The sequence below is a fragment of the Oncorhynchus mykiss genome, chromosome 9 (assembly GCF_057628025.1).
Source record: "Oncorhynchus mykiss isolate SJ-2025 chromosome 9, ASM5762802v1, whole genome shotgun sequence".
In the NCBI taxonomy this organism is placed as follows: Eukaryota; Metazoa; Chordata; class Actinopteri; order Salmoniformes; family Salmonidae; genus Oncorhynchus; species Oncorhynchus mykiss.
In genome coordinates this window covers 41,230,729-41,256,482 of record NC_143030.1, presented here as the reverse complement: position 1 = coordinate 41,256,482, position 25,754 = coordinate 41,230,729, and the positions used below count along the sequence as shown (strand labels likewise).

The window sequence follows — 25,754 nt, the reverse complement described above, 5'->3', positions numbered from 1 at the left end:
TGACGTGTCCATGGTGCTTGGAACGATTGAACATCATGTGAGTGTTTTGTGCTTTACTTGTGAGCATAACAGTCTTCCAAAATCTTGACCATGCTTCAGTTCAAATCTTCTGTAGTTCATCTGCTGTGTCTTTCACATTCTGTCTTGTTCAGTCGCGACAGCAAAATGATGACGAGTTTTTACAAATTAATAAAGTGCAAAATGAGATCAATTCATTTTTTTTAAAAACAAATGAAAAAATAAGACTTCCAAAAGAATGGAACTCATTTATTTTGAGTCAAATGAGACCATGAGACAATACCTATAATCGGTCTTCTCACAAAAACATCTCTAGCTTCCGAACCGTTTGACCTACAAATTCATATGACCACTCTCTGGAATGAGGAGACCCTCACGAACATGGTGGTATTCTCAATTTTTCTCTACATCCCCCACAAGTGTCAGGAGACTCGTCTGAAGTCACAACCGTCTATGTTGCCAAGTTCTGTTTGTAGAATCCAAAATCTTGGGCTACAAACTAATGTGACCCCACTTGTCGCAATGTTCTCCGTTTTGCCCTACGTTCCCAACAAGTGTCACGGGACTAATCTGAAGGTAACCTGTAGTGATTAAAATGATAGATTTTTCAACCAGGGACCTCTCGCAACCTAAGCCATAATCATACACCTAAACCGTGAAAGTGAATTATCACTTTCCACCAAAATGACGGTCAAATTATGAGTCGATGTCTCAATGTTGCTACTGAGCTGCACATAGCATTGGTGGTATAGTGGTGAGCATAGCTGCCTTCCAAGCAGTTGACCCGGGTTCGATTCCTGGCCAATGCAGAGCCTGAGGAATTCATTTGTTTTAGGGGCTGGATGTCATTTCAAGTGTATTACATTTGAATCATTATCCTTGTACTTGGAAGTCAGAATTGCTCCTACATTCTGCAGGTTATCTAAAATAATAAATGTTGTGCGACGTTGAACCAACAAGTGCTTATCAAAATAGATTTGCAGTCCTATCGCCAAAACCATTCAGCCACCTTGTCCTGCGCCCAAGAGGTGATAGTCGGCATTCCGACAAGATCTGCCTGTCTGAGATTGTTCAAGGATCTGCAAAAGGGCTCATCCGGGATTTGAACCCGGGACCTCTCGCACCCTAAGCGAGAATCATACCCCTAGACCAACGAGCCTTATGCAAAAAGTTATTTTTTTGCTTTCTGCAGCAATGACAGTGAAGATATCGATTGACGTGTCCATGGTGCTTGGAACGATTGAACATCATGTGAGTGTTTTGTGCTTTACTTGTGAGCATAACAGTCTTCCAAAATCTTGACCATGCTTCAGTTCAAATCTTCTGTAGTTCATCTGCTGTGTCTTTCACATTCTGTCTTGTTCAGTCGCGACAGCAAAATGATGACGAGTTTTTACAAATTAATAAAGTGCAAAATGAGATCAATTCATTTTTTTTAAAAACAAATGAAAAAATAAGACTTCCAAAAGAATGGAACTCATTTATTTTGAGTCAAATGAGACCATGAGACAATACCTATAATCGGTCTTCTCACAAAAACATCTCTAGCTTCCGAACCGTTTGACCTACAAATTCATATGACCACTCTCTGGAATGAGGAGACCCTCACGAACATGGTGGTATTCTCAATTTTTCTCTACATCCCCCACAAGTGTCAGGAGACTCGTCTGAAGTCACAACCGTCTATGTTGCCAAGTTCTGTTTGTAGAATCCAAAATCTTGGGCTACAAACTAATGTGACCCCACTTGTCGCAATGTTCTCCGTTTTGCCCTACGTTCCCAACAAGTGTCACGGGACTAATCTGAAGGTAACCTGTAGTGATTAAAATGATAGATTTTTCAACCAGGGACCTCTCGCAACCTAAGCCATAATCATACACCTAAACCGTGAAAGTGAATTATCACTTTCCACCAAAATGACGGTCAAATTATGAGTCGATGTCTCAATGTTGCTACTGAGCTGCACATAGCATTGGTGGTATAGTGGTGAGCATAGCTGCCTTCCAAGCAGTTGACCCGGGTTCGATTCCCGGCCAATGCAGAGCCTGAGGAATTCATTTGTTTTAGGGGCTGGATGTCATTTCAAGTGTATTACATTTGAATCATTATCCTTGTACTTGGAAGTCAGAATTGCTCCTACATTCTGCAGGTTATCTAAAATAATAAATGTTGTGCGACGTTGAACCAACAAGTGCTTATCAAAATAGATTTGCAGTCGTATCGCCAAAACCATTCAGCCACCTTGTCCTGCGCCCAAGAGGTGATAGTCGGCATTCCGACAAGATCTGCCTGTCTGAGATTGTTCAAGGATCTGCAAAAGGGCTCATCCGGGATTTGAACCCGGGACCTCTCGCACCCTAAGCGAGAATCATACCCCTAGACCAACGAGCCTTATGCAAAAAGTTATTTTTTTGCTTTCTGCAGCAATGACAGTGAAGATATCGATTGACGTGTCCATGGTGCTTGGAACGATTGAACATCATGTGAGTGTTTTGTGCTTTACTTGTGAGCATAACAGTCTTCCAAAATCTTGACCATGCTTCAGTTCAAATCTTCTGTAGTTCATCTGCTGTGTCTTTCACATTCTGTCTTGTTCAGTCGCGACAGCAAAATGATGACGAGTTTTTACAAATTAATAAAGTGCAAAATGAGATCAATTCATTTTTTTTAAAAACAAATGAAAAAATAAGACTTCCAAAAGAATGGAACTCATTTATTTTGAGTCAAATGAGACCATGAGACAATACCTATAATCGGTCTTCTCACAAAAACATCTCTAGCTTCCGAACCGTTTGACCTACAAATTCATATGACCACTCTCTGGAATGAGGAGACCCTCACGAACATGGTGGTATTCTCAATTTTTCTCTACATCCCCCACAAGTGTCAGGAGACTCGTCTGAAGTCACAACCGTCTATGTTGCCAAGTTCTGTTTGTAGAATCCAAAATCTTGGGCTACAAACTAATGTGACCCCACTTGTCGCAATGTTCTCCGTTTTGCCCTACGTTCCCAACAAGTGTCACGGGACTAATCTGAAGGTAACCTGTAGTGATTAAAATGATAGATTTTTCAACCAGGGACCTCTCGCAACCTAAGCCATAATCATACACCTAAACCGTGAAAGTGAATTATCACTTTCCACCAAAATGACGGTCAAATTATGAGTCGATGTCTCAATGTTGCTACTGAGCTGCACATAGCATTGGTGGTATAGTGGTGAGCATAGCTGCCTTCCAAGCAGTTGACCCGGGTTCGATTCCCGGCCAATGCAGAGCCTGAGGAATTCATTTGTTTTAGGGGCTGGATGTCATTTCAAGTGTATTACATTTGAATCATTATCCTTGTACTTGGAAGTCAGAATTGCTCCTACATTCTGCAGGTTATCTAAAATAATAAATGTTGTGCGACGTTGAACCAACAAGTGCTTATCAAAATAGATTTGCAGTCCTATCGCCAAAACCATTCAGCCACCTTGTCCTGCGCCCAAGAGGTGATAGTCGGCATTCCGACAAGATCTGCCTGTCTGAGATTGTTCAAGGATCTGCAAAAGGGCTCATCCGGGATTTGAACCCGGGACCTCTCGCACCCTAAGCGAGAATCATACCCCTAGACCAACGAGCCTTATGCAAAAAGTTATTTTTTTGCTTTCTGCAGCAATGACAGTGAAGATATCGATTGACGTGTCCATGGTGCTTGGAACGATTGAACATCATGTGAGTGTTTTGTGCTTTACTTGTGAGCATAACAGTCTTCCAAAATCTTGACCATGCTTCAGTTCAAATCTTCTGTAGTTCATCTGCTGTGTCTTTCACATTCTGTCTTGTTCAGTCGCGACAGCAAAATGATGACGAGTTTTTACAAATTAATAAAGTGCAAAATGAGATCAATTCATTTTTTTTAAAAACAAATGAAAAAATAAGACTTCCAAAAGAATGGAACTCATTTATTTTGAGTCAAATGAGACCATGAGACAATACCTATAATCGGTCTTCTCACAAAAACATCTCTAGCTTCCGAACCGTTTGACCTACAAATTCATATGACCACTCTCTGGAATGAGGAGACCCTCACGAACATGGTGGTATTCTCAATTTTTCTCTACATCCCCCACAAGTGTCAGGAGACTCGTCTGAAGTCACAACCGTCTATGTTGCCAAGTTCTGTTTGTAGAATCCAAAATCTTGGGCTACAAACTAATGTGACCCCACTTGTCGCAATGTTCTCCGTTTTGCCCTACGTTCCCAACAAGTGTCACGGGACTAATCTGAAGGTAACCTGTAGTGATTAAAATGATAGATTTTTCAACCAGGGACCTCTCGCAACCTAAGCCATAATCATACACCTAAACCGTGAAAGTGAATTATCACTTTCCACCAAAATGACGGTCAAATTATGAGTCGATGTCTCAATGTTGCTACTGAGCTGCACATAGCATTGGTGGTATAGTGGTGAGCATAGCTGCCTTCCAAGCAGTTGACCCGGGTTCGATTCCCGGCCAATGCAGAGCCTGAGGAATTCATTTGTTTTAGGGGCTGGATGTCATTTCAAGTGTATTACATTTGAATCATTATCCTTGTACTTGGAAGTCAGAATTGCTCCTACATTCTGCAGGTTATCTAAAATAATAAATGTTGTGCGACGTTGAACCAACAAGTGCTTATCAAAATAGATTTGCAGTCCTATCGCCAAAACCATTCAGCCACCTTGTCCTGCGCCCAAGAGGTGATAGTCGGCATTCCGACAAGATCTGCCTGTCTGAGATTGTTCAAGGATCTGCAAAAGGGCTCATCCGGGATTTGAACCCGGGACCTCTCGCACCCTAAGCGAGAATCATACCCCTAGACCAACGAGCCTTATGCAAAAAGTTATTTTTTTGCTTTCTGCAGCAATGACAGTGAAGATATCGATTGACGTGTCCATGGTGCTTGGAACGATTGAACATCATGTGAGTGTTTTGTGCTTTACTTGTGAGCATAACAGTCTTCCAAAATCTTGACCATGCTTCAGTTCAAATCTTCTGTAGTTCATCTGCTGTGTCTTTCACATTCTGTCTTGTTCAGTCGCGACAGCAAAATGATGACGAGTTTTTACAAATTAATAAAGTGCAAAATGAGATCAATTCATTTTTTTTAAAAACAAATGAAAAAATAAGACTTCCAAAAGAATGGAACTCATTTATTTTGAGTCAAATGAGACCATGAGACAATACCTATAATCGGTCTTCTCACAAAAACATCTCTAGCTTCCGAACCGTTTGACCTACAAATTCATATGACCACTCTCTGGAATGAGGAGACCCTCACGAACATGGTGGTATTCTCAATTTTTCTCTACATCCCCCACAAGTGTCAGGAGACTCGTCTGAAGTCACAACCGTCTATGTTGCCAAGTTCTGTTTGTAGAATCCAAAATCTTGGGCTACAAACTAATGTGACCCCACTTGTCGCAATGTTCTCCGTTTTGCCCTACGTTCCCAACAAGTGTCACGGGACTAATCTGAAGGTAACCTGTAGTGATTAAAATGATAGATTTTTCAACCAGGGACCTCTCGCAACCTAAGCCATAATCATACACCTAAACCGTGAAAGTGAATTATCACTTTCCACCAAAATGACGGTCAAATTATGAGTCGATGTCTCAATGTTGCTACTGAGCTGCACATAGCATTGGTGGTATAGTGGTGAGCATAGCTGCCTTCCAAGCAGTTGACCCGGGTTCGATTCCCGGCCAATGCAGAGCCTGAGGAATTCATTTGTTTTAGGGGCTGGATGTCATTTCAAGTGTATTACATTTGAATCATTATCCTTGTACTTGGAAGTCAGAATTGCTCCTACATTCTGCAGGTTATCTAAAATAATAAATGTTGTGCGACGTTGAACCAACAAGTGCTTATCAAAATAGATTTGCAGTCCTATCGCCAAAACCATTCAGCCACCTTGTCCTGCGCCCAAGAGGTGATAGTCGGCATTCCGACAAGATCTGCCTGTCTGAGATTGTTCAAGGATCTGCAAAAGGGCTCATCCGGGATTTGAACCCGGGACCTCTCGCACCCTAAGCGAGAATCATACCCCTAGACCAACGAGCCTTATGCAAAAAGTTATTTTTTTGCTTTCTGCAGCAATGACAGTGAAGATATCGATTGACGTGTCCATGGTGCTTGGAACGATTGAACATCATGTGAGTGTTTTGTGCTTTACTTGTGAGCATAACAGTCTTCCAAAATCTTGACCATGCTTCAGTTCAAATCTTCTGTAGTTCATCTGCTGTGTCTTTCACATTCTGTCTTGTTCAGTCGCGACAGCAAAATGATGACGAGTTTTTACAAATTAATAAAGTGCAAAATGAGATCAATTCATTTTTTTAAAAACAAATGAAAAAATAAGACTTCCAAAAGAATGGAACTCATTTATTTTGAGTCAAATGAGACCATGAGACAATACCTATAATCGGTCTTCTCACAAAAACATCTCTAGCTTCCGAACCGTTTGACCTACAAATTCATATGACCACTCTCTGGAATGAGGAGACCCTCACGAACATGGTGGTATTCTCAATTGTTCTCTACATCCCCCACAAGTGTCAGGAGACTCGTCTGAAGTCACAACCGTCTATGTTGCCAAGTTCTGTTTGTAGAATCCAAAATCTTGGGCTACAAACTAATGTGACCCCACTTGTCGCAATGTTCTCCGTTTTGCCCTACGTTCCCAACAAGTGTCACGGGACTAATCTGAAGGTAACCTGTAGTGATTAAAATGATAGATTTTTCAACCAGGGACCTCTCGCAACCTAAGCCATAATCATACACCTAAACCGTGAAAGTGAATTATCACTTTCCACCAAAATGACGGTCAAATTATGAGTCGATGTCTCAATGTTGCTACTGAGCTGCACATAGCATTGGTGGTATAGTGGTGAGCATAGCTGCCTTCCAAGCAGTTGACCCGGGTTCGATTCCCGGCCAATGCAGAGCCTGAGGAATTCATTTGTTTTAGGGGCTGGATGTCATTTCAAGTGTATTACATTTGAATCATTATCCTTGTACTTGGAAGTCAGAATTGCTCCTACATTCTGCAGGTTATCTAAAATAATAAATGTTGTGCGACGTTGAACCAACAAGTGCTTATCAAAATAGATTTGCAGTCCTATCGCCAAAACCATTCAGCCACCTTGTCCTGCGCCCAAGAGGTGATAGTCGGCATTCCGACAAGATCTGCCTGTCTGAGATTGTTCAAGGATCTGCAAAAGGGCTCATCCGGGATTTGAACCCGGGACCTCTCGCACCCTAAGCGAGAATCATACCCCTAGACCAACGAGCCTTATGCAAAAAGTTATTTTTTTGCTTTCTGCAGCAATGACAGTGAAGATATCGATTGACGTGTCCATGGTGCTTGGAACGATTGAACATCATGTGAGTGTTTTGTGCTTTACTTGTGAGCATAACAGTCTTCCAAAATCTTGACCATGCTTCAGTTCAAATCTTCTGTAGTTCATCTGCTGTGTCTTTCACATTCTGTCTTGTTCAGTCGCGACAGCAAAATGATGACGAGTTTTTACAAATTAATAAAGTGCAAAATGAGATCAATTCATTTTTTTAAAAACAAATGAAAAAATAAGACTTCCAAAAGAATGGAACTCATTTATTTTGAGTCAAATGAGACCATGAGACAATACCTATAATCGGTCTTCTCACAAAAACATCTCTAGCTTCCGAACCGTTTGACCTACAAATTCATATGACCACTCTCTGGAATGAGGAGACCCTCACGAACATGGTGGTATTCTCAATTGTTCTCTACATCCCCCACAAGTGTCAGGAGACTCGTCTGAAGTCACAACCGTCTATGTTGCCAAGTTCTGTTTGTAGAATCCAAAATCTTGGGCTACAAACTAATGTGACCCCACTTGTCGCAATGTTCTCCGTTTTGCCCTACGTTCCCAACAAGTGTCACGGGACTAATCTGAAGGTAACCTGTAGTGATTAAAATGATAGATTTTTCAACCAGGGACCTCTCGCAACCTAAGCCATAATCATACACCTAAACCGTGAAAGTGAATTATCACTTTCCACCAAAATGACGGTCAAATTATGAGTCGATGTCTCAATGTTGCTACTGAGCTGCACATAGCATTGGTGGTATAGTGGTGAGCATAGCTGCCTTCCAAGCAGTTGACCCGGGTTCGATTCCCGGCCAATGCAGAGCCTGAGGAATTCATTTGTTTTAGGGGCTGGATGTCATTTCAAGTGTATTACATTTGAATCATTATCCTTGTACTTGGAAGTCAGAATTGCTCCTACATTCTGCAGGTTATCTAAAATAATAAATGTTGTGCGACGTTGAACCAACAAGTGCTTATCAAAATAGATTTGCAGTCGTATCGCCAAAACCATTCAGCCACCTTGTCCTGCGCCCAAGAGGTGATAGTCGGCATTCCGACAAGATCTGCCTGTCTGAGATTGTTCAAGGATCTGCAAAAGGGCTCATCCGGGATTTGAACCCGGGACCTCTCGCACCCTAAGCGAGAATCATACCCCTAGACCAACGAGCCTTATGCAAAAAGTTATTTTTTTGCTTTCTGCAGCAATGACAGTGAAGATATCGATTGACGTGTCCATGGTGCTTGGAACGATTGAACATCATGTGAGTGTTTTGTGCTTTACTTGTGAGCATAACAGTCTTCCAAAATCTTGACCATGCTTCAGTTCAAATCTTCTGTAGTTCATCTGCTGTGTCTTTCACATTCTGTCTTGTTCAGTCGCGACAGCAAAATGATGACGAGTTTTTACAAATTAATAAAGTGCAAAATGAGATCAATTCATTTTTTTTAAAAACAAATGAAAAAATAAGACTTCCAAAAGAATGGAACTCATTTATTTTGAGTCAAATGAGACCATGAGACAATACCTATAATCGGTCTTCTCACAAAAACATCTCTAGCTTCCGAACCGTTTGACCTACAAATTCATATGACCACTCTCTGGAATGAGGAGACCCTCACGAACATGGTGGTATTCTCAATTTTTCTCTACATCCCCCACAAGTGTCAGGAGACTCGTCTGAAGTCACAACCGTCTATGTTGCCAAGTTCTGTTTGTAGAATCCAAAATCTTGGGCTACAAACTAATGTGACCCCACTTGTCGCAATGTTCTCCGTTTTGCCCTACGTTCCCAACAAGTGTCACGGGACTAATCTGAAGGTAACCTGTAGTGATTAAAATGATAGATTTTTCAACCAAGTTATTTTTTTGCTTTCTGCAGCAATGACAGTGAAGATATCGATTGACGTGTCCATGGTGCTTGGAACGATTGAACATCATGTGAGTGTTTTGTGCTTTACTTGTGAGCATAACAGTCTTCCAAAATCTTGACCATGCTTCAGTTCAAATATTCTGTAGTTCATCTGCTGTGTCTTTCACATTCTGTCTTGTTCAGTCGCGACAGCAAAATGATGACGAGTTTTTACAAATTAATAAAGTGCAAAATGAGATCAATTCATTTTTTTAAAAACAAATGAAAAAATAAGACTTCCAAAAGAATGGAACTCATTTATTTTGAGTCAAATGACGCAAAGGTACGTGAATCAAAGTCATTTAATTTTGAAAATACCCATTCAAATAGATCCGTTTTCAACTAGAGAGATTAAGACTCGGCGTATCCGTCTCAATCCTCCACAACTGCTTATGTTACCCCTCCATATCTGCAGTGAAAGATGGTGGACCTAGATCGGTTTTTGTCAAACCATGAGACAATACCTATAATCGGTCTTCTCACAAAAACATCTCTAGCTTCCGAACCGTTTGACCTACAAATTCATATGACCACTCTCTGGAATGAGGAGACCCTCACGAACATGGTGGTATTCTCAATTTTTCTCTACATCCCCCACAAGTGTCAGGAGACTCGTCTGAAGTCACAACCGTCTATGTTGCCAAGTTCTGTTTGTAGAATCCAAAATCTTGGGCTACAAACTAATGTGACCCCACTTGTCGCAATGTTCTCCGTTTTGCCCTACGTTCCCAACAAGTGTCACGGGACTAATCTGAAGGTAACCTGTAGTGATTAAAATGATAGATTTTTCAACCAAGTTATTTTTTTGCTTTCTGCAGCAATGACAGTGAAGATATCGATTGACGTGTCCATGGTGCTTGGAACGATTGAACATCATGTGAGTGTTTTGTGCTTTACTTGTGAGCATAACAGTCTTCCAAAATCTTGACCATGCTTCAGTTCAAATATTCTGTAGTTCATCTGCTGTGTCTTTCACATTCTGTCTTGTTCAGTCGCGACAGCAAAATGATGACGAGTTTTTACAAATTAATAAAGTGCAAAATGAGATCAATTCATTTTTTTAAAAACAAATGAAAAAATAAGACTTCCAAAAGAATGGAACTCATTTATTTTGAGTCAAATGACGCAAAGGTACGTGAATCAAAGTCATTTAATTTTGAAAATACCCATTCAAATAGATCCGTTTTCAACTAGAGAGATTAAGACTCGGCGTATCCGTCTCAATCCTCCACAACTGCTTATGTTACCCCTCCATATCTGCAGTGAAAGATGGTGGACCTAGATCGGTTTTTGTCAAACCATGAGACAATACCTATAATCGGTCTTCTCACAAAAACATCTCTAGCTTCCGAACCGTTTGACCTACAAATTCATATGACCACTCTCTGGAATGAGGAGACCCTCACGAACATGGTGGTATTCTCAATTTTTCTCTACATCCCCCACAAGTGTCAGGAGACTCGTCTGAAGTCACAACCGTCTATGTTGCCAAGTTCTGTTTGTAGAATCCAAAATCTTGGGCTACAAACTAATGTGACCCCACTTGTCGCAATGTTCTCCGTTTTGCCCTACGTTCCCAACAAGTGTCACGGGACTAATCTGAAGGTAACCTGTAGTGATTAAAATGATAGATTTTTCAACCAGGGACCTCTCGCAACCTAAGCCATAATCATACACCTAAACCGTGAAAGTGAATTATCACTTTCCACCAAAATGACGGTCAAATTATGAGTCGATGTCTCAATGTTGCTACTGAGCTGCACATAGCATTGGTGGTATAGTGGTGAGCATAGCTGCCTTCCAAGCAGTTGACCCGGGTTCGATTCCCGGCCAATGCAGAGCCTGAGGAATTCATTTGTTTTAGGGGCTGGATGTCATTTCAAGTGTATTACATTTGAATCATTATCCTTGTACTTGGAAGTCAGAATTGCTCCTACATTCTGCAGGTTATCTAAAATAATAAATGTTGTGCGACGTTGAACCAACAAGTGCTTATCAAAATAGATTTGCAGTCCTATCGCCAAAACCATTCAGCCACCTTGTCCTGCGCCCAAGAGGTGATAGTCGGCATTCCGACAAGATCTGCCTGTCTGAGATCTGTCAGGATCTGCAAAAGGGCTCATCCGGGATTTGAACCCGGGACCTCTCGCACCCTAAGCGAGAATCATACCCCTAGACCAACGAGCCTTATGCAAAAAGTTATTTTTTTGCTTTCTGCAGCAATGACAGTGAAGATATCGATTGACGTGTCCATGGTGCTTGGAACGATTGAACATCATGTGAGTGTTTTGTGCTTTACTTGTGAGCATAACAGTCTTCCAAAATCTTGACCATGCTTCAGTTCAAATCTTCTGTAGTTCATCTGCTGTGTCTTTCACATTCTGTCTTGTTCAGTCGCGACAGCAAAATGATGACGAGTTTTTACAAATTAATAAAGTGCAAAATGAGATCAATTCATTTTTTTAAAAACAAATGAAAAAATAAGACTTCCAAAAGAATGGAACTCATTTATTTTGAGTCAAATGAGACCATGAGACAATACCTATAATCGGTCTTCTCACAAAAACATCTCTAGCTTCCGAACCGTTTGACCTACAAATTCATATGACCACTCTCTGGAATGAGGAGACCCTCACGAACATGGTGGTATTCTCAATTTTTCTCTACATCCCCCACAAGTGTCAGGAGACTCGTCTGAAGTCACAACCGTCTATGTTGCCAAGTTCTGTTTGTAGAATCCAAAATCTTGGGCTACAAACTAATGTGACCCCACTTGTCGCAATGTTCTCCGTTTTGCCCTACGTTCCCAACAAGTGTCACGGGACTAATCTGAAGGTAACCTGTAGTGATTAAAATGATAGATTTTTCAACCAGGGACCTCTCGCAACCTAAGCCATAATCATACACCTAAACCGTGAAAGTGAATTATCACTTTCCACCAAAATGACGGTCAAATTATGAGTCGATGTCTCAATGTTGCTACTGAGCTGCACATAGCATTGGTGGTATAGTGGTGAGCATAGCTGCCTTCCAAGCAGTTGACCCGGGTTCGATTCCCGGCCAATGCAGAGCCTGAGGAATTCATTTGTTTTAGGGGCTGGATGTCATTTCAAGTGTATTACATTTGAATCATTATCCTTGTACTTGGAAGTCAGAATTGCTCCTACATTCTGCAGGTTATCTAAAATAATAAATGTTGTGCGACGTTGAACCAACAAGTGCTTATCAAAATAGATTTGCAGTCCTATCGCCAAAACCATTCAGCCACCTTGTCCTGCGCCCAAGAGGTGATAGTCGGCATTCCGACAAGATCTGCCTGTCTGAGATCTGTCAGGATCTGCAAAAGGGCTCATCCGGGATTTGAACCCGGGACCTCTCGCACCCTAAGCGAGAATCATACCCCTAGACCAACGAGCCTTATGCAAAAAGTTATTTTTTTGCTTTCTGCAGCAATGACAGTGAAGATATCGATTGACGTGTCCATGGTGCTTGGAACGATTGAACATCATGTGAGTGTTTTGTGCTTTACTTGTGAGCATAACAGTCTTCCAAAATCTTGACCATGCTTCAGTTCAAATCTTCTGTAGTTCATCTGCTGTGTCTTTCACATTCTGTCTTGTTCAGTCGCGACAGCAAAATGATGACGAGTTTTTACAAATTAATAAAGTGCAAAATGAGATCAATTCATTTTTTTAAAAACAAATGAAAAAATAAGACTTCCAAAAGAATGGAACTCATTTATTTTGAGTCAAATGACGCAAAGGTACGTGAATCAAAGTCAATTAATTTTGAAAATACCCATTCAAATAGATCCGTTTTCAACTAGAGAGATTAAGACTCGGCGTATCCGTCTCAATCCTCCACAACTGCTTATGTTACCCCTCCATATCTGCAGTGAAAGATGGTGGACCTAGATCGGTTTTTGTCAAACCATGAGACAATACCTATAATCGGTCTTCTCACAAAAACATCTCTAGCTTCCGAACCGTTTGACCTACAAATTCATATGACCACTCTCTGGAATGAGGAGACCCTCACGAACATGGTGGTATTCTCAATTTTTCTCTACATCCCCCAAAAGTGTCAGGAGACTCGTCTGAAGTCACAACCGTCTATGTTGCCAAGTTCTGTTTGTAGAATCCAAAATCTTGGGCTACAAACTAATGTGACCCCACTTGTCGCAATGTTCTCCGTTTTGCCCTACGTTCCCAACAAGTGTCACGGGACTAATCTGAAGGTAACCTGTAGTGATTAAAATGATAGATTTTTCAACCAGGGACCTCTCGCAACCTAAGCCATAATCATACACCTAAACCGTGAAAGTGAATTATCACTTTCCACCAAAATGACGGTCAAATTATGAGTCGATGTCTCAATGTTGCTACTGAGCTGCACATAGCATTGGTGGTATAGTGGTGAGCATAGCTGCCTTCCAAGCAGTTGACCCGGGTTCGATTCCCGGCCAATGCAGAGCCTGAGGAATTCATTTGTTTTAGGGGCTGGATGTCATTTCAAGTGTATTACATTTGAATCATTATCCTTGTACTTGGAAGTCAGAATTGCTCCTACATTCTGCAGGTTATCTAAAATAATAAATGTTGTGCGACGTTGAACCAACAAGTGCTTATCAAAATAGATTTGCAGTCCTATCGCCAAAACCATTCAGCCACCTTGTCCTGCGCCCAAGAGGTGATAGTCGGCATTCCGACAAGATCTGCCTGTCTGAGATTGTTCAAGGATCTGCAAAAGGGCTCATCCGGGATTTGAACCCGGGACCTCTCGCACCCTAAGCGAGAATCATACCCCTAGACCAACGAGCCTTATGCAAAAAGTTATTTTTTTGCTTTCTGCAGCAATGACAGTGAAGATATCGATTGACGTGTCCATGGTGCTTGGAACGATTGAACATCATGTGAGTGTTTTGTGCTTTACTTGTGAGCATAACAGTCTTCCAAAATCTTGACCATGCTTCAGTTCAAATCTTCTGTAGTTCATCTGCTGTGTCTTTCACATTCTGTCTTGTTCAGTCGCGACAGCAAAATGATGACGAGTTTTTACAAATTAATAAAGTGCAAAATGAGATCAATTCATTTTTTTAAAAACAAATGAAAAAATAAGACTTCCAAAAGAATGGAACTCATTTATTTTGAGTCAAATGAGACCATGAGACAATACCTATAATCGGTCTTCTCACAAAAACATCTCTAGCTTCCGAACCGTTTGACCTACAAATTCATATGACCACTCTCTGGAATGAGGAGACCCTCACGAACATGGTGGTATTCTCAATTGTTCTCTACATCCCCCACAAGTGTCAGGAGACTCGTCTGAAGTCACAACCGTCTATGTTGCCAAGTTCTGTTTGTAGAATCCAAAATCTTGGGCTACAAACTAATGTGACCCCACTTGTCGCAATGTTCTCCGTTTTGCCCTACGTTCCCAACAAGTGTCACGGGACTAATCTGAAGGTAACCTGTAGTGATTAAAATGATAGATTTTTCAACCAGGGACCTCTCGCAACCTAAGCCATAATCATACACCTAAACCGTGAAAGTGAATTATCACTTTCCACCAAAATGACGGTCAAATTATGAGTCGATGTCTCAATGTTGCTACTGAGCTGCACATAGCATTGGTGGTATAGTGGTGAGCATAGCTGCCTTCCAAGCAGTTGACCCGGGTTCGATTCCCGGCCAATGCAGAGCCTGAGGAATTCATTTGTTTTAGGGGCTGGATGTCATTTCAAGTGTATTACATTTGAATCATTATCCTTGTACTTGGAAGTCAGAATTGCTCCTACATTCTGCAGGTTATCTAAAATAATAAATGTTGTGCGACGTTGAACCAACAAGTGCTTATCAAAATAGATTTGCAGTCCTATCGCCAAAACCATTCAGCCACCTTGTCCTGCGCCCAAGAGGTGATAGTCGGCATTCCGACAAGATCTGCCTGTCTGAGATCTGTCAGGATCTGCAAAAGGGCTCATCCGGGATTTGAACCCGGGACCTCTCGCACCCTAAGCGAGAATCATACCCCTAGACCAACGAGCCTTATGCAAAAAGTTATTTTTTTGCTTTCTGCAGCAATGACAGTGAAGATATCGATTGACGTGTCCATGGTGCTTGGAACGATTGAACATCATGTGAGTGTTTTGTGCTTTACTTGTGAGCATAACAGTCTTCCAAAATCTTGACCATGCTTCAGTTCAAATCTTCTGTAGTTCATCTGCTGTGTCTTTCACATTCTGTCTTGTTCAGTCGCGACAGCAAAATGATGACGAGTTTTTACAAATTAATAAAGTGCAAAATGAGATCAATTCATTTTTTTAAAAACAAATGAAAAAATAAGACTTCCAAAAGAATGGAACTCATTTATTTTGAGTCAAATGAGACCATGAGACAATACCTATAATCGGTCTTCTCACAAAAACATCTCTAGCTTCCGAACCGTTTGACCTACAAATTCATATGACCACTCTCTGGAATGAGGAGACCCTCACGAACATGGTGGTATTCTCAATTTTTCTCTACATCCCCCACAAGTGTCAGGAGACTCGTCTGAAGTCACAACCGTCTATGTTGCCAAGTTCTGTTTGTAGAATCCAAAATCTTGGGCTACAAACTAATGTGACCCCACTTGTCGCAATGTTCTCCGTTTTGCCCTACGTTCCCAACAAGTGTCACGGGACTAATCTGAAGGTAACCTGTAGTGATTAAAATGATAGATTTTTCAACCAGGGACCTCTCGCAACCTAAGCCATAATCATACACCTAAACCGTGAAAGTGAATTATCACTTTCCACCAAAATGACGGTCAAATTATGAGTCGATGTCTCAATGTTGCTACTGAGCTGCACATAGCATTGGTGGTATAGTGGTGAGCATAGCTGCCTTCCAAGCAGTTGACCCGGGTTCGATTCCCGGCCAATGCAGAGCCTGAGGAATTCATTTGTTTTAGGGGCTGGATGTCATTTCAAGTGTATTACATTTGAATCATTATCCTTGTACTTGGAAGTCAGAATTGCTCCTACATTCTGCAGGTTATCTAAAATAATAAATGTTGTGCGACGTTGAACCAACAAGTGCTTATCAAAATAGATTTGCAGTCCTATCGCCAAAACCATTCAGCCACCTTGTCCTGCGCCCAAGAGGTGATAGTCGGCATTCCGACAAGATCTGCCTGTCTGAGATCTGTCAGGATCTGCAAAAGGGCTCATCCGGGATTTGAACCCGGGACCTCTCGCACCCTAAGCGAGAATCATACCCCTAGACCAACGAGCCTTATGCAAAAAGTTATTTTTTTGCTTTCTGCAGCAATGACAGTGAAGATATCGATTGACGTGTCCATGGTGCTTGGAACGATTGAACATCATGTGAGTGTTTTGTGCTTTACTTGTGAGCATAACAGTCTTCCAAAATCTTGACCATGCTTCAGTTCAAATCTTCTGTAGTTCATCTGCTGTGTCTTTCACATTCTGTCTTGTTCAGTCGCGACAGCAAAATGATGACGAGTTTTTACAAATTAATAAAGTGCAAAATGAGATCAATTCATTTTTTTAAAAACAAATGAAAAAATAAGACTTCCAAAAGAATGGAACTCATTTATTTTGAGTCAAATGAGACCATGAGACAATACCTATAATCGGTCTTCTCACAAAAACATCTCTAGCTTCCGAACCGTTTGACCTACAAATTCATATGACCACTCTCTGGAATGAGGAGACCCTCACGAACATGGTGGTATTCTCAATTTTTCTCTACATCCCCCACAAGTGTCAGGAGACTCGTCTGAAGTCACAACCGTCTATGTTGCCAAGTTCTGTTTGTAGAATCCAAAATCTTGGGCTACAAACTAATGTGACCCCACTTGTCGCAATGTTCTCCGTTTTGCCCTACGTTCCCAACAAGTGTCACGGGACTAATCTGAAGGTAACCTGTAGTGATTAAAATGATAGATTTTTCAACCAGGGACCTCTCGCAACCTAAGCCATAATCATACACCTAAACCGTGAAAGTGAATTATCACTTTCCACCAAAATGACGGTCAAATTATGAGTCGATGTCTCAATGTTGCTACTGAGCTGCACATAGCATTGGTGGTATAGTGGTGAGCATAGCTGCCTTCCAAGCAGTTGACCCGGGTTCGATTCCCGGCCAATGCAGAGCCTGAGGAATTCATTTGTTTTAGGGGCTGGATGTCATTTCAAGTGTATTACATTTGAATCATTATCCTTGTACTTGGAAGTCAGAATTGCTCCTACATTCTGCAGGTTATCTAAAATAATAAATGTTGTGCGACGTTGAACCAACAAGTGCTTATCAAAATAGATTTGCAGTCCTATCGCCAAAACCATTCAGCCACCTTGTCCTGCGCCCAAGAGGTGATAGTCGGCATTCCGACAAGATCTGCCTGTCTGAGATCTGTCAGGATCTGCAAAAGGGCTCATCCGGGATTTGAACCCGGGACCTCTCGCACCCTAAGCGAGAATCATACCCCTAGACCAACGAGCCTTATGCAAAAAGTTATTTTTTTGCTTTCTGCAGCAATGACAGTGAAGATATCGATTGACGTGTCCATGGTGCTTGGAACGATTGAACATCATGTGAGTGTTTTGTGCTTTACTTGTGAGCATAACAGTCTTCCAAAATCTTGACCATGCTTCAGTTCAAATCTTCTGTAGTTCATCTGCTGTGTCTTTCACATTCTGTCTTGTTCAGTCGCGACAGCAAAATGATGACGAGTTTTTACAAATTAATAAAGTGCAAAATGAGATCAATTCATTTTTTTAAAAACAAATGAAAAAATAAGACTTCCAAAAGAATGGAACTCATTTATTTTGAGTCAAATGAGACCATGAGACAATACCTATAATCGGTCTTCTCACAAAAACATCTCTAGCTTCCGAACCGTTTGACCTACAAATTCATATGACCACTCTCTGGAATGAGGAGACCCTCACGAACATGGTGGTATTCTCAATTTTTCTCTACATCCCCCACAAGTGTCAGGAGACTCGTCTGAAGTCACAACCGTCTATGTTGCCAAGTTCTGTTTGTAGAATCCAAAATCTTGGGCTACAAACTAATGTGACCCCACTTGTCGCAATGTTCTCCGTTTTGCCCTACGTTCCCAACAAGTGTCACGGGACTAATCTGAAGGTAACCTGTAGTGATTAAAATGATAGATTTTTCAACCAGGGACCTCTCGCAACCTAAGCCATAATCATACACCTAAACCGTGAAAGTGAATTATCACTTTCCACCAAAATGACGGTCAAATTATGAGTCGATGTCTCAATGTTGCTACTGAGCTGCACATAGCATTGGTGGTATAGTGGTGAGCATAGCTGCCTTCCAAGCAGTTGACCCGGGTTCGATTCCCGGCCAATGCAGAGCCTGAGGAATTCATTTGTTTTAGGGGCTGGATGTCATTTCAAGTGTATTACATTTGAATCATTATCCTTGTACTTGGAAGTCAGAATTGCTCCTACATTCTGCAGGTTATCTAAAATAATAAATGTTGTGCGACGTTGAACCAACAAGTGCTTATCAAAATAGATTTGCAGTCCTATCGCCAAAACCATTCAGCCACCTTGTCCTGCGCCCAAGAGGTGATAGTCGGCATTCCGACAAGATCTGCCTGTCTGAGATTGTTCAAGGATCTGCAAAAGGGCTCATCCGGGATTTGAACCCGGGACCTCTCGCACCCTAAGCGAGAATCATACCCCTAGACCAACGAGCCTTATGCAAAAAGTTATTTTTTTGCTTTCTGCAGCAATGACAGTGAAGATATCGATTGACGTGTCCATGGTGCTTGGAACGATTGAACATCATGTGAGTGTTTTGTGCTTTACTTGTGAGCATAACAGTCTTCCAAAATCTTGACCATGCTTCAGTTCAAATCTTCTGTAGTTCATCTGCTGTGTCTTTCACATTCTGTCTTGTTCAGTCGCGACAGCAAAATGATGACGAGTTTTTACAAATTAATAAAGTGCAAAATGAGATCAATTCATTTTTTTAAAAACAAATGAAAAAATAAGACTTCCAAAAGAATGGAACTCATTTATTTTGAGTCAAATGACGCAAAGGTACGTGAATCAAAGTCAATTAATTTTGAAAATACCCATTCAAATAGATCCGTTTTCAACTAGAGAGATTAAGACTCGGCGTATCCGTCTCAATCCTCCACAACTGCTTATGTTACCCCTCCATATCTGCAGTGAAAGATGGTGGACCTAGATCGGTTTTTGTCAAACCATGAGACAATACCTATAATCGGTCTTCTCACAAAAACATCTCTAGCTTCCGAACCGTTTGACCTACAAATTCATATGACCACTCTCTGGAATGAGGAGACCCTCACGAACATGGTGGTATTCTCAATTTTTCTCTACATCCCCCAAAAGTGTCAGGAGACTCGTCTGAAGTCACAACCGTCTATGTTGCCAAGTTCTGTTTGTAGAATCCAAAATCTTGGGCTACAAACTAATGTGACCCCACTTGTCGCAATGTTCTCCGTTTTGCCCTACGTTCCCAACAAGTGTCACGGGACTAATCTGAAGGTAACCTGTAGTGATTAAAATGATAGATTTTTCAACCAGGGACCTCTCGCAACCTAAGCCATAATCATACACCTAAACCGTGAAAGTGAATTATCACTTTCCACCAAAATGACGGTCAAATTATGAGTCGATGTCTCAATGTTGCTACTGAGCTGCACATAGCATTGGTGGTATAGTGGTGAGCATAGCTGCCTTCCAAGCAGTTGACCCGGGTTCGATTCCCGGCCAATGCAGAGCCTGAGGAATTCATTTGTTTTAGGGGCTGGATGTCATTTCAAGTGTATTACATTTGAATCATTATCCTTGTACTTGGAAGTCAGAATTGCTCCTACATTCTGCAGGTTATCTAAAATAATAAATGTTGTGCGACGTTGAACCAACAAGTGCTTATCAAAATAGATTTGCAGTCCTATCGCCAAAACCATTCAGCCACCTTGTCCTGCGCCCAAGAGGTGATAGTCGGCATTCCGACAAGATCTGCCTGTCTGAGATTGTTCAAGGATCTGCAAAAGGGCTCATCCGGGATTTGAACCCGGAACCCGGGACCTAAGCGAGAATCATACCCCTAGACCAACGAGCCTTATGCAAAAAGTTATTTTTTTGCTTTCTGCAGCAATGACAGTGAAGATATCGATTGACGTGTCCATGGTGCTTGGAACGATTGAACATCATGTGAGTGTTTTGTGCTTTACTTGTGAGCATAACAGTCTTCCAAAATCTTGACCATGCTTCAGTTCAAATCTTCTGTAGTTCATCTGCTGTGTCTTTCACATTCTGTCTTGTTCAGTCGTGACAGCAAAATGATGACGAGTTTTTACAAATTAATAAAGTGCAAAATGAGATCAATTCATTTTTTTAAAAACAAATGAAAAAATAAGACTTCCAAAAGAATGGAACTCATTTATTTTGAGTCAAATGAGACCATGAGACAATACCTATAATCGGTCTTCTCACAAAAACATCTCTAGCTTCCGAACCGTTTGACCTACAAATTCATATGACCACTCTCTGGAATGAGGAGACCCTCACGAACATGGTGGTATTCTCAATTGTTCTCTACATCCCCCACAAGTGTCAGGAGACTCGTCTGAAGTCACAACCGTCTATGTTGCCAAGTTCTGTTTGTAGAATCCAAAATCTTGGGCTACAAACTAATGTGACCCCACTTGTCGCAATGTTCTCCGTTTTGCCCTACGTTCCCAACAAGTGTCACGGGACTAATCTGAAGGTAACCTGTAGTGATTAAAATGATAGATTTTTCAACCAAGTTATTTTTTTGCTTTCTGCAGCAATGACAGTGAAGATATCGATTGACGTGTCCATGGTGCTTGGAACGATTGAACATCATGTGAGTGTTTTGTGCTTTACTTGTGAGCATAACAGTCTTCCAAAATCTTGACCATGCTTCAGTTCAAATCTTCTGTAGTTCATCTGCTGTGTCTTTCACATTCTGTCTTGTTCAGTCGCGACAGCAAAATGATGACGAGTTTTTACAAATTAATAAAGTGCAAAATGAGATCAATTCATTTTTTTAAAAACAAATGAAAAAATAAGACTTCCAAAAGAATGGAACTCATTTATTTTGAGTCAAATGACGCAAAGGTACGTGAATCAAAGTCAATTAATTTTGAAAATACCCATTCAAATAGATCCGTTTTCAACTAGAGAGATTAAGACTCGGCGTATCCGTCTCAATCCTCCACAACTGCTTATGTTACCCCTCCATATCTGCAGTGAAAGATGGTGGACCTAGATCGGTTTTTGTCAAACCATGAGACAATACCTATAATCGGTCTTCTCACAAAAACATCTCTAGCTTCCGAACCGTTTGACCTACAAATTCATATGACCACTCTCTGGAATGAGGAGACCCTCACGAACATGGTGGTATTCTCAATTGTTCTCTACATCCCCCACAAGTGTCAGGAGACTCGTCTGAAGTCACAACCGTCTATGTTGCCAAGTTCTGTTTGTAGAATCCAAAATCTTGGGCTACAAACTAATGTGACCCCACTTGTCGCAATGTTCTCCGTTTTGCCCTACGTTCCCAACAAGTGTCACGGGACTAATCTGAAGGTAACCTGTAGTGATTAAAATGATAGATTTTTCAACCAAGTTATTTTTTTGCTTTCTGCAGCAATGACAGTGAAGATATCGATTGACGTGTCCATGGTGCTTGGAACGATTGAACATCATGTGAGTGTTTTGTGCTTTACTTGTGAGCATAACAGTCTTCCAAAATCTTGACCATGCTTCAGTTCAAATCTTCTGTAGTTCATCTGCTGTGTCTTTCACATTCTGTCTTGTTCAGTCGCGACAGCAAAATGATGACGAGTTTTTACAAATTAATAAAGTGCAAAATGAGATCAATTCATTTTTTTAAAAACAAATGAAAAAATAAGACTTCCAAAAGAATGGAACTCATTTATTTTGAGTCAAATGACGCAAAGGTACGTGAATCAAAGTCAATTAATTTTGAAAATACCCATTCAAATAGATCCGTTTTCAACTAGAGAGATTAAGACTCGGCGTATCCGTCTCAATCCTCCACAACTGCTTATGTTACCCCTCCATATCTGCAGTGAAAGATGGTGGACCTAGATCGGTTTTTGTCAAACCATGAGACAATACCTATAATCGGTCTTCTCACAAAAACATCTCTAGCTTCCGAACCGTTTGACCTACAAATTCATATGACCACTCTCTGGAATGAGGAGACCCTCACGAACATGGTGGTATTCTCAATTGTTCTCTACATCCCCCACAAGTGTCAGGAGACTCGTCTGAAGTCACAACCGTCTATGTTGCCAAGTTCTGTTTGTAGAATCCAAAATCTTGGGCTACAAACTAATGTGACCCCACTTGTCGCAATGTTCTCCGTTTTGCCCTACGTTCCCAACAAGTGTCACGGGACTAATCTGAAGGTAACCTGTAGTGATTAAAATGATAGATTTTTCAACCAAGTTATTTTTTTGCTTTCTGCAGCAATGACAGTGAAGATATCGATTGACGTGTCCATGGTGCTTGGAACGATTGAACATCATGTGAGTGTTTTGTGCTTTACTTGTGAGCATAACAGTCTTCCAAAATCTTGACCATGCTTCAGTTCAAATCTTCTGTAGTTCATCTGCTGTGTCTTTCACATTCTGTCTTGTTCAGTCGCGACAGCAAAATGATGACGAGTTTTTACAAATTAATAAAGTGCAAAATGAGATCAATTCATTTTTTTAAAAACAAATGAAAAAATAAGACTTCCAAAAGAATGGAACTCATTTATTTTGAGTCAAATGACGCAAAGGTACGTGAATCAAAGTCAATTAATTTTGAAAATACCCATTCAAATAGATCCGTTTTCAACTAGAGAGATTAAGACTCGGCGTATCCGTCTCAATCCTCCACAACTGCTTATGTTACCCCTCCATATCTGCAGTGAAAGATGGTGGACCTAGATCGGTTTTTGTCAAACCATGAGACAATACCTATAATCGGTCTTCTCACAAAAACATCTCTAGCTTCCGAACCGTTTGACCTACAAATTCATATGACCACTCTCTGGAATGAGGAGACCCTCACGAACATGGTGGTATTCTCAATTGTTCTCTACATCCCCCACAAGTGTCAGGAGACTCGTCTGAAGTCACAACCGTCTATGTTGCCAAGTTCTGTTTGTAGAATCCAAAATCTTGGGCTACAAACTAATGTGACCCCACTTGTTGCAATGTTCTCCGTTTTGCCCTACGTTCCCAACAAGTGTCACGGGACTAATCTGAAGGTAACCTGTAGTGATTAAAATGATAGATTTTTCAACCAGGGACCTCTCGCAACCTAAGCCATAATCATACACCTAAACCGTGAAAGTGAATTTTCACTTTCCACCAAAATGACGGTCAAATTATGAGTCGATGTCTCAATGTTGCTACTGAGCTGCACATAGCATTGGTGGTATAGTGGTGAGCATAGCTGCCTTCCAAGCAGTTGACCCGGGTTCGATTCCCGGCCAATGCAGAGCCTGAGGAATTCATTTGTTTTAGGGGCTGGATGTCATTTCAAGTGTATTACATTTGAATCATTATCCTTGTACTTGGAAGTCAGAATTGCTCCTACATTCTGCAGGTTATCTAAAATAATAAATGTTGTGCGACGTTGAACCAACAAGTGCTTATCAAAATAGATTTGCAGTCCTATCGCCAAAACCATTCAGCCACCTTGTCCTGCGCCCAAGAGGTGATAGTCGGCATTCCGACAAGATCTGCCTGTCTGAGATTGTTCAAGGATCTGCAAAAGGGCTCATCCGGGATTTGAACCCGGGACCTCTCGCACCCTAAGCGAGAATCATACCCCTAGACCAACGAGCCTTATACCAAAAGTTATTTTTTTGCTTTCTGCAGCAATGACAGTGAAGATATCGATTGACGTGTCCATGGTGCTTGGAACGATTGAACATCATGTGAGTGTTTTGTGCTTTACTTGTGAGCATAACAGTCTTCCAAAATCTTGACCATGCTTCAGTTCAAATCTTCTGTAGTTCATCTGCTGTGTCTTTCACATTCTGTCTTGTTCAGTCGCGACAGCAAAATGATGACGAGTTTTTACAAATTAATAAAGTGCAAAATGAGATCAATTCATTTTTTTAAAAACAAATGAAAAAATAAGACTTCCAAAAGAATGGAACTCATTTATTTTGAGTCAAATGAGACCATGAGACAATACCTATAATCGGTCTTCTCACAAAAACATCTCTAGCTTCCGAACCGTTTGACCTACAAATTCATATGACCACTCTCTGGAATGAGGAGACCCTCACGAACATGGTGGTATTCTCAATTTTTCTCTACATCCCCCACAAGTGTCAGGAGACTCGTCTGAAGTCACAACCGTCTATGTTGCCAAGTTCTGTTTGTAGAATCCAAAATCTTGGGCTACAAACTAATGTGACCCCACTTGTCGCAATGTTCTCCGTTTTGCCCTACGTTCCCAACAAGTGTCACGGGACTAATCTGAAGGTAACCTGTAGTGATTAAAATGATAGATTTTTCAACCAGGGACCTCTCGCAACCTAAGCCATAATCATACACCTAAACCGTGAAAGTGAATTTTCACTTTCCACCAAAATGACGGTCAAATTATGAGTCGATGTCTCAATGTTGCTACTGAGCTGCACATAGCATTGGTGGTATAGTGGTGAGCATAGCTGCCTTCCAAGCAGTTGACCCGGGTTCGATTCCCGGCCAATGCAGAGCCTGAGGAATTCATTTGTTTTAGGGGCTGGATGTCATTTCAAGTGTATTACATTTGAATCATTATCCTTGTACTTGGAAGTCAGAATTGCTCCTACATTCTGCAGGTTATCTAAAATAATAAATGTTGTGCGACGTTGAACCAACAAGTGCTTATCAAAATAGATTTGCAGTCCTATCGCCAAAACCATTCAGCCACCTTGTCCTGCGCCCAAGAGGTGATAGTCGGCATTCCGACAAGATCTGCCTGTCTGAGATTGTTCAAGGATCTGCAAAAGGGCTCATCCGGGATTTGAACCCGGGACCTCTCGCACCCTAAGCGAGAATCATACCCCTAGACCAACGAGCCTTATACCAAAAGTTATTTTTTTGCTTTCTGCAGCAATGACAGTGAAGATATCGATTGACGTGTCCATGGTGCTTGGAACGATTGAACATCATGTGAGTGTTTTGTGCTTTACTTGTGAGCATAACAGTCTTCCAAAATCTTGACCATGCTTCAGTTCAAATCTTCTGTAGTTCATCTGCTGTGTCTTTCACATTCTGTCTTGTTCAGTCGCGACAGCAAAATGATGACGAGTTTTTACAAATTAATAAAGTGCAAAATGAGATCAATTCATTTTTTTAAAAACAAATGAAAAAATAAGAC

At 41.2% G+C, this 25,754-nt stretch overlaps 32 non-coding genes across 32 annotated transcripts; 16 read left to right on the top strand and 16 right to left on the bottom strand.

Moving 5' to 3' along the window:
• Positions 1 to 1,105: 1,105 nt before the first annotated feature.
• Positions 1,106 to 1,177, bottom strand: trnap-agg (transfer RNA proline (anticodon AGG)). The gene has a single exon. It is a non-coding gene; the product is annotated as a tRNA-Pro (tRNA).
• Positions 1,178 to 1,987: 810 nt separating this feature from the next.
• Positions 1,988 to 2,059, top strand: trnag-ucc (transfer RNA glycine (anticodon UCC)). The gene has a single exon. It is a non-coding gene; the product is annotated as a tRNA-Gly (tRNA).
• A 278-nt stretch (positions 2,060 to 2,337) lies between these two features.
• Positions 2,338 to 2,409, bottom strand: trnap-agg (transfer RNA proline (anticodon AGG)). Its single transcript has one exon. It is a non-coding gene; the product is annotated as a tRNA-Pro (tRNA).
• Positions 2,410 to 3,219: 810 nt separating this feature from the next.
• Positions 3,220 to 3,291, top strand: trnag-ucc (transfer RNA glycine (anticodon UCC)). The gene has a single exon. It is a non-coding gene; the product is annotated as a tRNA-Gly (tRNA).
• A 278-nt stretch (positions 3,292 to 3,569) lies between these two features.
• Positions 3,570 to 3,641, bottom strand: trnap-agg (transfer RNA proline (anticodon AGG)). Its single transcript has one exon. It is a non-coding gene; the product is annotated as a tRNA-Pro (tRNA).
• An 810-nt stretch (positions 3,642 to 4,451) lies between these two features.
• trnag-ucc (transfer RNA glycine (anticodon UCC)) lies at positions 4,452 to 4,523 on the top strand. The gene has a single exon. It is a non-coding gene; the product is annotated as a tRNA-Gly (tRNA).
• A 278-nt stretch (positions 4,524 to 4,801) lies between these two features.
• Positions 4,802 to 4,873, bottom strand: trnap-agg (transfer RNA proline (anticodon AGG)). The gene has a single exon. It is a non-coding gene; the product is annotated as a tRNA-Pro (tRNA).
• Positions 4,874 to 5,683: 810 nt separating this feature from the next.
• On the top strand, positions 5,684 to 5,755 carry trnag-ucc (transfer RNA glycine (anticodon UCC)). Its single transcript has one exon. It is a non-coding gene; the product is annotated as a tRNA-Gly (tRNA).
• Positions 5,756 to 6,033: 278 nt separating this feature from the next.
• Positions 6,034 to 6,105, bottom strand: trnap-agg (transfer RNA proline (anticodon AGG)). The gene has a single exon. It is a non-coding gene; the product is annotated as a tRNA-Pro (tRNA).
• An 809-nt stretch (positions 6,106 to 6,914) lies between these two features.
• On the top strand, positions 6,915 to 6,986 carry trnag-ucc (transfer RNA glycine (anticodon UCC)). The gene has a single exon. It is a non-coding gene; the product is annotated as a tRNA-Gly (tRNA).
• Positions 6,987 to 7,264: 278 nt separating this feature from the next.
• trnap-agg (transfer RNA proline (anticodon AGG)) lies at positions 7,265 to 7,336 on the bottom strand. Its single transcript has one exon. It is a non-coding gene; the product is annotated as a tRNA-Pro (tRNA).
• An 809-nt stretch (positions 7,337 to 8,145) lies between these two features.
• Positions 8,146 to 8,217, top strand: trnag-ucc (transfer RNA glycine (anticodon UCC)). The gene has a single exon. It is a non-coding gene; the product is annotated as a tRNA-Gly (tRNA).
• Positions 8,218 to 8,495: 278 nt separating this feature from the next.
• On the bottom strand, positions 8,496 to 8,567 carry trnap-agg (transfer RNA proline (anticodon AGG)). The gene has a single exon. It is a non-coding gene; the product is annotated as a tRNA-Pro (tRNA).
• Positions 8,568 to 11,073: 2,506 nt separating this feature from the next.
• trnag-ucc (transfer RNA glycine (anticodon UCC)) lies at positions 11,074 to 11,145 on the top strand. Its single transcript has one exon. It is a non-coding gene; the product is annotated as a tRNA-Gly (tRNA).
• Positions 11,146 to 11,422: 277 nt separating this feature from the next.
• Positions 11,423 to 11,494, bottom strand: trnap-agg (transfer RNA proline (anticodon AGG)). Its single transcript has one exon. It is a non-coding gene; the product is annotated as a tRNA-Pro (tRNA).
• Positions 11,495 to 12,303: 809 nt separating this feature from the next.
• trnag-ucc (transfer RNA glycine (anticodon UCC)) lies at positions 12,304 to 12,375 on the top strand. Its single transcript has one exon. It is a non-coding gene; the product is annotated as a tRNA-Gly (tRNA).
• A 277-nt stretch (positions 12,376 to 12,652) lies between these two features.
• On the bottom strand, positions 12,653 to 12,724 carry trnap-agg (transfer RNA proline (anticodon AGG)). The gene has a single exon. It is a non-coding gene; the product is annotated as a tRNA-Pro (tRNA).
• Positions 12,725 to 13,705: 981 nt separating this feature from the next.
• Positions 13,706 to 13,777, top strand: trnag-ucc (transfer RNA glycine (anticodon UCC)). Its single transcript has one exon. It is a non-coding gene; the product is annotated as a tRNA-Gly (tRNA).
• A 278-nt stretch (positions 13,778 to 14,055) lies between these two features.
• trnap-agg (transfer RNA proline (anticodon AGG)) lies at positions 14,056 to 14,127 on the bottom strand. Its single transcript has one exon. It is a non-coding gene; the product is annotated as a tRNA-Pro (tRNA).
• An 809-nt stretch (positions 14,128 to 14,936) lies between these two features.
• Positions 14,937 to 15,008, top strand: trnag-ucc (transfer RNA glycine (anticodon UCC)). Its single transcript has one exon. It is a non-coding gene; the product is annotated as a tRNA-Gly (tRNA).
• Positions 15,009 to 15,285: 277 nt separating this feature from the next.
• On the bottom strand, positions 15,286 to 15,357 carry trnap-agg (transfer RNA proline (anticodon AGG)). Its single transcript has one exon. It is a non-coding gene; the product is annotated as a tRNA-Pro (tRNA).
• An 809-nt stretch (positions 15,358 to 16,166) lies between these two features.
• Positions 16,167 to 16,238, top strand: trnag-ucc (transfer RNA glycine (anticodon UCC)). Its single transcript has one exon. It is a non-coding gene; the product is annotated as a tRNA-Gly (tRNA).
• A 277-nt stretch (positions 16,239 to 16,515) lies between these two features.
• Positions 16,516 to 16,587, bottom strand: trnap-agg (transfer RNA proline (anticodon AGG)). The gene has a single exon. It is a non-coding gene; the product is annotated as a tRNA-Pro (tRNA).
• An 809-nt stretch (positions 16,588 to 17,396) lies between these two features.
• Positions 17,397 to 17,468, top strand: trnag-ucc (transfer RNA glycine (anticodon UCC)). The gene has a single exon. It is a non-coding gene; the product is annotated as a tRNA-Gly (tRNA).
• A 277-nt stretch (positions 17,469 to 17,745) lies between these two features.
• On the bottom strand, positions 17,746 to 17,817 carry trnap-agg (transfer RNA proline (anticodon AGG)). The gene has a single exon. It is a non-coding gene; the product is annotated as a tRNA-Pro (tRNA).
• Positions 17,818 to 18,626: 809 nt separating this feature from the next.
• On the top strand, positions 18,627 to 18,698 carry trnag-ucc (transfer RNA glycine (anticodon UCC)). Its single transcript has one exon. It is a non-coding gene; the product is annotated as a tRNA-Gly (tRNA).
• Positions 18,699 to 18,976: 278 nt separating this feature from the next.
• trnap-agg (transfer RNA proline (anticodon AGG)) lies at positions 18,977 to 19,048 on the bottom strand. The gene has a single exon. It is a non-coding gene; the product is annotated as a tRNA-Pro (tRNA).
• Positions 19,049 to 20,029: 981 nt separating this feature from the next.
• On the top strand, positions 20,030 to 20,101 carry trnag-ucc (transfer RNA glycine (anticodon UCC)). The gene has a single exon. It is a non-coding gene; the product is annotated as a tRNA-Gly (tRNA).
• Positions 20,102 to 23,801: 3,700 nt separating this feature from the next.
• trnag-ucc (transfer RNA glycine (anticodon UCC)) lies at positions 23,802 to 23,873 on the top strand. Its single transcript has one exon. It is a non-coding gene; the product is annotated as a tRNA-Gly (tRNA).
• Positions 23,874 to 24,151: 278 nt separating this feature from the next.
• Positions 24,152 to 24,223, bottom strand: trnap-agg (transfer RNA proline (anticodon AGG)). The gene has a single exon. It is a non-coding gene; the product is annotated as a tRNA-Pro (tRNA).
• An 809-nt stretch (positions 24,224 to 25,032) lies between these two features.
• Positions 25,033 to 25,104, top strand: trnag-ucc (transfer RNA glycine (anticodon UCC)). Its single transcript has one exon. It is a non-coding gene; the product is annotated as a tRNA-Gly (tRNA).
• A 278-nt stretch (positions 25,105 to 25,382) lies between these two features.
• Positions 25,383 to 25,454, bottom strand: trnap-agg (transfer RNA proline (anticodon AGG)). The gene has a single exon. It is a non-coding gene; the product is annotated as a tRNA-Pro (tRNA).
• Between the last annotated feature and the right edge of the window lie 300 nt (positions 25,455 to 25,754).